This window comes from Crinia signifera, chromosome 7 (assembly GCF_055691185.1).
Source record: "Crinia signifera chromosome 7, ASM5569118v1, whole genome shotgun sequence".
In the NCBI taxonomy this organism is placed as follows: Eukaryota; Metazoa; Chordata; class Amphibia; order Anura; family Myobatrachidae; genus Crinia; species Crinia signifera.
Window position 1 is genome coordinate 7,172,603 of NC_139223.1, and position 10,066 is coordinate 7,182,668.

Genomic DNA, 10,066 nt, shown 5'->3' on the forward strand with positions numbered 1-10,066 from the left:
CACTGCACATGTATGGTCATGGAACAATGGGGGTTATTCTGGTTCGTACGTTATTAACGTACGCCGGCGGATCTGGTTTCTTTTTTATCTGCGCATGCGTACCTTCCACAATGCCCAGGCACGGCAACTTCACAACGCTCACGGATGGGTCTTTCCGTGTGAAAAAACCTGTCCGCAAGAGTACGGTCACTGTGGGCGGCATAGAGGCGTGTTGAGGGGAGCGGCCGAAATAATGAGGGAAACTGGGCGTAAACATGGGCGTACACAGGGGTGTGCCCAAAAAATGTACGGTGCTACTACCGCTCGATCGGCGAACGCACCGTGCATTTTGTACACAAAACAGGCGGCCGCCGCCGACACCTCCAGACCACCCCTAGAGATACCGTATGAGAGCGGACGCCTGGGTCTGCTAATTAACGCTGATTACTACTCAAACACATATACCTGAATGTAATAAGCAATGCTGCAGTCTATTAAGTCCAAACCATTATTTCACTACCTGCAAGCCACACAGCCCTCAAACACATTGGAAGCATATTTTTCTACACTTCTCTACATGTAAAGGTTGGTTTAGTTTTAGGTAAGATTCATTTTAAGACCTGCTTATATATGGCAAGGTAGTTATTTGGAAACCATTTACACACATTCAGTAAGTGTTTTCATATACTTTAAACAGCAGCACCCTCAATCTACACAAGTCGACATGTGTCAACCTTTTCACTCTTATACAAACATAGTTTTTGTATTTATGATAAAAATACATAAACCACATCTAACAGCTACAAGGATGTTTCAGCAATGTTTTAAGGCCATGGCAACTATTTAGTTAAAATGTATTTTTATTAGGGTGTTCATTAAGGTAGACAATTGAGGTAATAGAAAACAATAATTGATGAACAATTAGAATAATTAATTTAATTGGCTTAATCATAGACATACTCTGAGTTTTCCATTGAAAACAGGTGAGACCCGTCCGTGCACGGTGGCAAACGCTCAGATAGCCGTAAGATGTAGTTGTGAAAACGGACGAGACCCGTCCGTATACGGTGGCGTACGCTCTGTTGTATGCCAGTTGTCGGTGTCTAAGAGGGGATCCGTCCGTGTACGGTGGCGTACGCTCAAGTGTACGCCACTCCCCTTTGTCTGTGTTTGTGACCGTCCATATGCGGATGTTTTGTGGGTGGACTTTCGCTCAACGTCCGCGTACGGGAAACGTACGGTGAAACGGAACGTACGTACATTTGGCCGGCCGAACCAGAATAAGGTCCAATATGTAGTAACTGAAGCTGTCCATACTTAATGCAGCAGTGCGTAAGGAATAGTTGTATTTCGATTGCTCATGACGAGCAAACTGTATTTGTGAATAGCCCGATCTTGCCCTAAACTCACTGATTTTGTGCATAGCCCTGCGGAGGTATAAAGAAAGGTTAGCGAGGCAGGAACTACATACATACAGCCGCACTTACTCATGGTGGTGTATTCATTTAATTGACCCCTTGGAATGGTTTACAATGATGATGATATACTACAGTGTTTCCCACTCATAGTCCGCAAGGCACACTAACCGTACAAATTTTATACTTAAACACAGGTGACTTCAGTAGTACAGTAGTTATTTGGATTTATCTATTTGTGACTAAGAAAGGATATCACAAAAATTAGGGGTAAATTTACTAAGATGGGCGTTCTCTTGAAGATGGGGTGTTGCACACAGCAACCGTCTTAGCCATATCAACATAAATTAACATTACAAATCATTATAGTCAATGTCCTTTGCTTCAGTCTAAATATTGTTATAAAAACACACACAATTAAATGCAACTTCTAATTGGGCATACACACAGAGAGATTTAAGCCATGCTTGAAATATCTAGTCATCGCCCCTGTTCTCTTTATTGAGAACACTGGCCGTGACAGGTCGCTCAGCATACATCGCTGGTGCAGCGCTGTGTGCTGAGCGATCTGTGCTGAGCGATTCAGTCTCGCTCAGCACAAAGCTCCCATCACTCTGTGTGTACAGGACATTAGAAGGATCTTGCCTTTGAAATAAAATAGCATCTGTCCCCAGGTGTTTTTCAGTTTTGCCGTGCCGGAGATTAAGAGAATAGATTGAACTGGGGTGAATGAGAATATCATTATGAACATTATATAATTTTCAAGATTTGTAGAGACAAAAATTGCAAAAGAATAAGTGAGCATTGCCGCATAAAATATTCCATAAAACACCAAGGAACCAATCATCGTACGGAGGACTCCGCCATAAGTGGCGATTCTCACGCTGCCAACCGTCGCCATGGTTCTCTTTAGTCTGAGACTGTGTAGGTTGATGAACATGACAGTTGAGGAAGTAGAGACCATCATGATCAATAGGGGAAGACAATTAATGAGGAAAGCCAGGTTTATTGTCTTGTTTCCCCGAGCTCCTGACGTCATGTTGGAGAAGACACCAGAGATGTTCCTAGAAGACCTTGCTGGCTGAGATAAGTTAATCAGGTTTAGAGAAGTGCTGAGCATAGACACCATCTGGGACATGAATATCATCCAGGTTATGATTTTGTTAATCTTCGTCTTTACCCAAGAAAAAATGTGGGCGCTGAAGGTTGTGATCCTTATGAAGTAGTAGAAGCATAGAATGGCCATCAGCCACATACAGGAGTTAGCACTGTAGGCAGTCAGAAGGAGAACGGAATACACAACGTAAAGTGATATATAAACGCCCGGCATAAACAAACCTGATAGTATATTGAAACTCAGGATACAGACATGACACACACTGGACGTGGCCAAAGCAACAATTATTTTATCGCAGGCACTCTTATCTAGTCTTTTGAAGGAAATGGCAAAAATGATAAAAAGATTTCCAGCTATCCCAGTAATGACCTCAAGACTTATTACAACAAAACATGTGAAAGTTATCAGATAACTGAGATCCATGAGTCCAATACCTCCAATGATTTTCTCGATTGTGTTGGGTTCTCTGTTTTTATAGTGAGAAACAACATCAGCTCTGGGAAGAGCCACAAGTGAGGTCTTGGGAGTAAGGTTCTTCTACAGCAATAGGTGACATGCACCCAAATTACTGAATGTGTAATCTCACAACAAGATGATATTGTTTCATTGTTTGGAAAATTGCTTGGTCATTCCACTTCCCGGCAGCTGGTGTCTCAATATAGACAGAGTTTGGATATATGTAAAAGGGCACATTACAGGGTTACATCTAACAGACGTGTCGGTTTCCATGCTGCTTCTATAAGAGTCAGTATAGAACATCAAGCTGAGATTCGCACGCCACTGTAACTGCACAGAATGACCCCTCTGCATACAGTGTGTGTGTGTTCCTAAAAAGCTGATATTAACGTAGATGCCTGCCCATAGCATAATGGATGCAGCTCCAGGTTACCCATCACATTACGCCCCCCCCCCCGCTGTAGACATTAGGGCCCTTATTCTGATCGGTGCGGTAATATCCGCCGCCGATGTTTTGTGTCTGCGCATGTGCAGAGGCGTCTCTGCACATGTGCGAGCGGGGCGTACGGCCAAATCCCGCATGAAATGTGACCACTCCGAACAGGGGGTGGAGAGGGGCGTGAAGGGCTATTTGGGCTCATTACCATATGCATACGCCCCGCGTTTCATGGGCGTTCCCATGCAAACGCTGGGCGTACGTATGGTAATGCGGCCGTGACGCACGTGTAGGGGGCGGACATATGACATCGCCGGATGTCAGCTGCCCGCCCAGATCCCTGCTTTTGCACGGAAAAATGTCCGTGTGGTCTGAGGTTGCGGGAGCTGGTGGACCATTCGGTCCTGCATTTGATGGTCTGCGACCATCGAATGATGGGGGAGGTTCCCTGAGATGGAGGAGGCGTATTCCGTGAAAAATACACGTGCGGTCCGTTCGCCCAGCTTCTTACCGCGTACGGTCAGAGTTGGCGATCCGTATGGAAGGCGGGGTTTCGCACGCACGGTCCTGGCCGCATATTCGGATCTGGCTGCACCGATCAGAATAAGGGCCTAGGTGATGAAACGCCACTGAGACAGTTCGCATATATGCATGGAAGAAGAATGCCATCTGGGAGATAGTGGTGGCTCGTGTGTGAGGGCCTGGTCTGTAGGACAGTCATGTCTCTGTTCTCTCCCTGTCACCCCTCTTTCCTGCACCCATATGAGTGCCACATGACCACAGTATTGTAGCGCATGGTTAAGTAACCACAGTATTGTAGCTGCATCATTACCTGACCACAGTATTGTAGCTGCATGATTACCTGACCACAGTATTGTGGCCCATGTTTAACTGACCACAGTATTGTAGCGCATGGTTACCTGACCACAGTATTGTAGCTGCATGATTACCTGACCACAGTATTGTAGCTGCATGATTACCTGACCACAGTATTGTGGCCCATGTTTAACTGACCACAGTATTGTAGCGCATGGTTACCTGACCACAGTATTGTAGCTGCATGATTACCTGACCACAGTATTGTGGCCCATGTTTAACTGACCACAGTATTGTAGCGCATGGTTAACTGACTACAGCATTGTAGCACATGGTTACATAACCATGGTATTGTAACATAGGGTTACATGACCACAGCATTGTAGCGCAGGGTTACATGACCACATCATTGTAGCGTAAGGTTACATGACCACAGCATTGTAGCGCAGGGTTACATGACCACAGCATTGTAGCACAGGGTTACATGACCATAGTATTGTAGCGCAGGGTTATGTGACTACAGCATTTTGCATTGTAGCATATTGTTACATGACCACAGTATTGTAGAGCATGATTACGTGACCAAAGTATTGTAGCGCATGGTTACCGGACCACAGTATTGTAGCGCATGGTTACCTAACCACAATATTGTAGCACATGGTTAACTGACCACAGCATTGTAGTGCATGGTTACATGACCACTTTATTGTAGAGCATGGTGACATGACCACAGAATTGTAGCGCATGGTTACCTGACCACAGCATTGTAGCGCATGGTTACCTGACCACAGCATTGTAGCGCATGGTTACCTGACCACAGCATTGTAGTGCTTAGTTATATGACAACATCATTGTTTATGGTTTGTTTTGAACTTTGTGGTTATGCAAAGATATTGATTTAGTACAGTAAATCCTTTAGTCTGATTTGTGTGCGGTTACATAAAGTATTTGGAATGATGATACTACTGTAAGATATTGTGGTACAGAGGAAGGTACAGACACAGTCCTAATAAATGTAACCACATTATACAGGCACAATGATACAAATGATATGAGTACACTACAGTATGAAATTAGTGGTATTGATAATAATGGTATTAATTGGACCTGTTCAGGATTGTAGTCACCATTGGTTGTGGATAAACCTGCACTGATCGATGTTATTGTCCAGAGTCTAGGGGCAAACTTGTAGCTCCGTTTTATACAACTCCTGGTTGCTGCTTGGTTCAACCCATTTGTGGCAGTATATAGAACTTTGATTGGCCTGGGGTACCTTCTCCTAAGGCAGGCCAATGTCCAGGAAGAGCCAAGATGTAAGTCCTCAATGGATTGGTTCGGACAGCATCAGAAGATTCAGCAGCCGGTCTACAGTTTCCAAATGGAAGTGGGTTATTCCTCAGGTCTTAGGTCCACGAATCTCCAACGCTTTTCGCTATGTATACTCACAGCTTTATCAAGGTGTGGACAAGGTGTGAGTATACATAGCGAAACGCCAGAGGGCCCAACTCGCCACCCCACCTAATCACCACCTCCATATACCCTCACAACCATGTGATGGGATGTGTAACAAAGACATATACCCCTGGCATGTCCAACTGGCGGACAAATCATTCAAAGTCAGTGGAGATGATTTATATGTGCGGCCATTCCGCTGAAGGCAGGGAGTGCGGCTGACATGTGACATTCCCTCCTGGAATGGGCCATGTTGGGAGGTACAGAGTGGGTGTATGGAGGAAAGGGACGATTATACAGGAATAGGAAAGTCCAGAGGCCAAGCATTGTGTTCCTACTGGAATGGGCCGTGTTTGGAGATACGAAGTGGGTGTACGGGGGAAGAGGATGATCATACAGTAAGAGGGAGACCCAGGAGCAGAGCAATGTGTCCCTCCTGGAATGGGCCATGTTGGGAGATACGGAGTGGGTGTACGGGGGAAGGGGACGATCATACAGTAAGAACGAAGTCCAGGAGCAGAGCATTGTGTCCCTCCTGGAATGGGCCGTGTTTGGAGATACGGAGCGGTGTACGGGGGAAGAGGATGATCATACAGTAAGAGGGAGACCCAGGAGCAGAGCAATGTGTCCCTCCTGGAATGGGCCATGTTGGGAGGTACTGAGTGGGTGTACAGGAAAAGGGGATGATCATACAGTAAGAATGAAGTCCAGGAGCAGAGAATTGTGTCCCTCCTGGAATGGGCCATATTGGAAGGTATGGAGTGGGTGTATGGGGAAGGGAGTGATCATACAGTAATAAAAAAAGCCAAAGAGCAGAGCATTGTGTCCCTCCAGGAGAAGGTCATTTTGGGAGGTACAGAGTGGGTGTACGGGGGAAGGGGGCAATCATACAGTAATAGGGAAGTCAAGAGGCAGAGTATTGTGTCTCTCCTGGAATGGGCCATGTTGGGGGGTATGGAGTGGGTGTATGGGGGAAGGGGACGATCATACAGCAAGAGGGAAGCCCAGGAGCAGAGCATTGTGTCCCTCCTGAAATGGGCCGTGTTGGGAGGTATGGAGTGGGTGTACGGGGGAAGGGGACGATAATACAGTAAGAGGGAATCCGGTGAGTGCCCCATGCTCCAGTGTAAGGGGTGAGCACACTCAGGTGAGTGCCCCATGCTCCTTTATGAGAGGTGAGCACACTCAGGTGAGTGGCCCATGTTACTTTATAAGTGGTGAGTACACTCAGGTGAGTGCCCCATGCTCCTTTATGAGGGGTGAGCACACTCGGGTGAGTGCCCCATGTTACTTTATAAGTGGTGAGTAGACTAAGGTGAGTACCGCATGCTCCAGTATAAGGGATGAGCACACTCAGGTGAGTGCCCCATGCTTCTGTATAAGGGTTGAGCACAACTAGGTGAGTGCCCCATGCTCCTGTATGAGGGGTGAGCACTTGCAGGTGACTGCCCCATGCTCCTGTATCATTATTACATACTGCGCTATACATAGTACTGTCATGTAACATGGATCATTATTACATACTGCGCTATACATAGTACTGTCATGTAACATGGATCATTATTACATACTGCGCTTTACATAGTACTGTCATGTAACATGGATCATTATTACATACTGCGCTATACATAGTACTGTCATGTAACATGGATCATTATTACATACTGCGCTATACATAGTACTGTCACGTAACATGGATCATTATTACATACTGCGCTATACATAGTACTGTCATGTAACATGGATCATTATTACATACTGCGCTATACATAGTACTGTCATGTAACATGGATCATTATTACATACTGCGCTTTACATAGTACTGTCATGTAACATGGATCATTATTACATACTGCGCTATACATAGTACTGTCATGTAACATGGATCATTATTACATACTGCGCTATACATAGTACTGTCATGTAACATGGATCATTATTACATACTGCGCTATACATAGTACTGTCATGTAACATGGATCATTATTACATACTGCGCTATACATAGTACTGTCATGTAACATGGATCATTATTACATACTGCGCTATACATAGTACTGTCATGTAACTTGGATCATTATTACATACTGCGCTATACATAGTACTGTCATGTAACATGGATCATTATTACATACTGCGCTATACATAGTACTGTCATGTAACATGGATCATTATTACATACTGCGCTATACATAGTACTGTCACGTAACATGGATCATTATTACATACTGCGCTATACATAGTACTGTCACGTAACATGGATCATTACTACACACTGCGCTATACATAGTACTGTCATGTAACATGGATCATTATTACATACTGCGCTATACATAGTACTGTCATGTAACATGGATCATTATTACATACTGCGCTATACATAGTACTGTCATGTAACATGGATCATTATTACATACTGCGCTATACATAGTACTGTCATGTTACATGGATCATTATTACATACTGCGCTTTACATAGTACTGTCATGTAACATGGATCATTATTACATACTGCACTATACATAGTACCGTCATGTAACATGGATCATTACTACATACTGCGCTATACATAGTAGTGTCATGTAACATGGATCATTATTACATACTGCGCTATACATAGTACTGTCATGTAACATGGATCATTATTACATACTGCGCTATACATAGTACTGTCATGTAACATGGATCATTATTACATCCTGCGCTATATGTAGTACCGTCATGTAACATGGATCATTATTACATACTGCGCTATACATAGTACTGTCATGTAACATGGATCATTATTACATACTGCGCTATACATAGTACTGTCATGTAACATGGATCATTATTACATACTACGCTATACATAGTATTGTCATGTAACATGGATCATTACTACATACTGCGCTATACGTAGTACTGTCATGTAACATGGATCATTATTACATACTGCGCTATACATAGTACCGTAATGTAACATGGATCATTATTACATACTGCGCTATACATAGTACCGTAATGTAACATGGATCATTATTACATACTGCGCTATACATAGTACTGTCATGTAACATGGATCATTATTACATACTGCGCTATACATAGTACTGTCATGTAACATGGATCATTATTACATACTGCGCTATACATAGTACTGTCACGTAACATGGATCATTATTACATACTGCGCTATACATAGTACCGTAATGTAACATGGATTATTATTACATACTGCGCTATACATAGTACTGTCATGTAACATGGATCATTACTACATACTGCGCTATACATAGTACTGTCAAGTAACATGGATCATTATTACATACTGCGCTATACATAGTAGTGTCGTGTAACATGGATCATTATTACATACTGCGCTATACATTATACTGTCATGTAACATGGATCATTATTACATACTGCGCTATACATAGTACTGTCACGTAACATGGATCATTATTACATACTGCGCTATACATAGTACCGTAATGTAACATGGATCATTATTACATACTGCGCTATACATAGTACTGTCACGTAACATGGATCATTATTACATACTGCGCTATACATAGTACTGTCATGTAACATGGATCATTATTACATACTGCGCTATACGTAGTACTGTCATGTAACATGGATCATTATTACATACTGCGCTATACATAGTACTGTCATGTAACATGGATCATTATTACATACTGCGCTATACATAGTACTGTCATGTAACATGGATCAGTATTACATACTGCGCTATACATAGTACTGTCATGTAACATGGATCAATATTACATACTGCGCTATACATAGTACCGTCATGTAACATGGATCATTATTACATACTGCGCTATACATAGTACTGTCATGTAACATGGATCATTATTACATACTGCGCTATACATAGTACTGTCATGTAACATGGATCATTATTACATACTGCGCTATACATAGTACTGTCACGTAACATGGATCATTATTACATACTGCGCTATACATAGTACCGTCATGTAACATGGATCATTATTACATACTGCGCTATACATAGTACCGTCATGTAACATGGATAATTATTACATACTGCGCTATACATAGTACCGTCATGTAACATGGATCATTATTACATACTGCGCTATACATAGTACAGTCATGTAACATGGATCATTATTACATACTGCGCTATACATAGTACCGTAATGTAACATGGATCATTATTACATACTGCGCTATACATAGTACTGTCATGTAACATGGATCATTATTACATACTGCGCTATACATAGTACTGTCACGTAACATGGATCATTATTACATACTGCGCTATACATAGTACCGTAATGTAACATGGATCATTATTACATACTGCGCTATACATAGTAGTGTCGTGTAACATGGATCATTATTACATACTGCG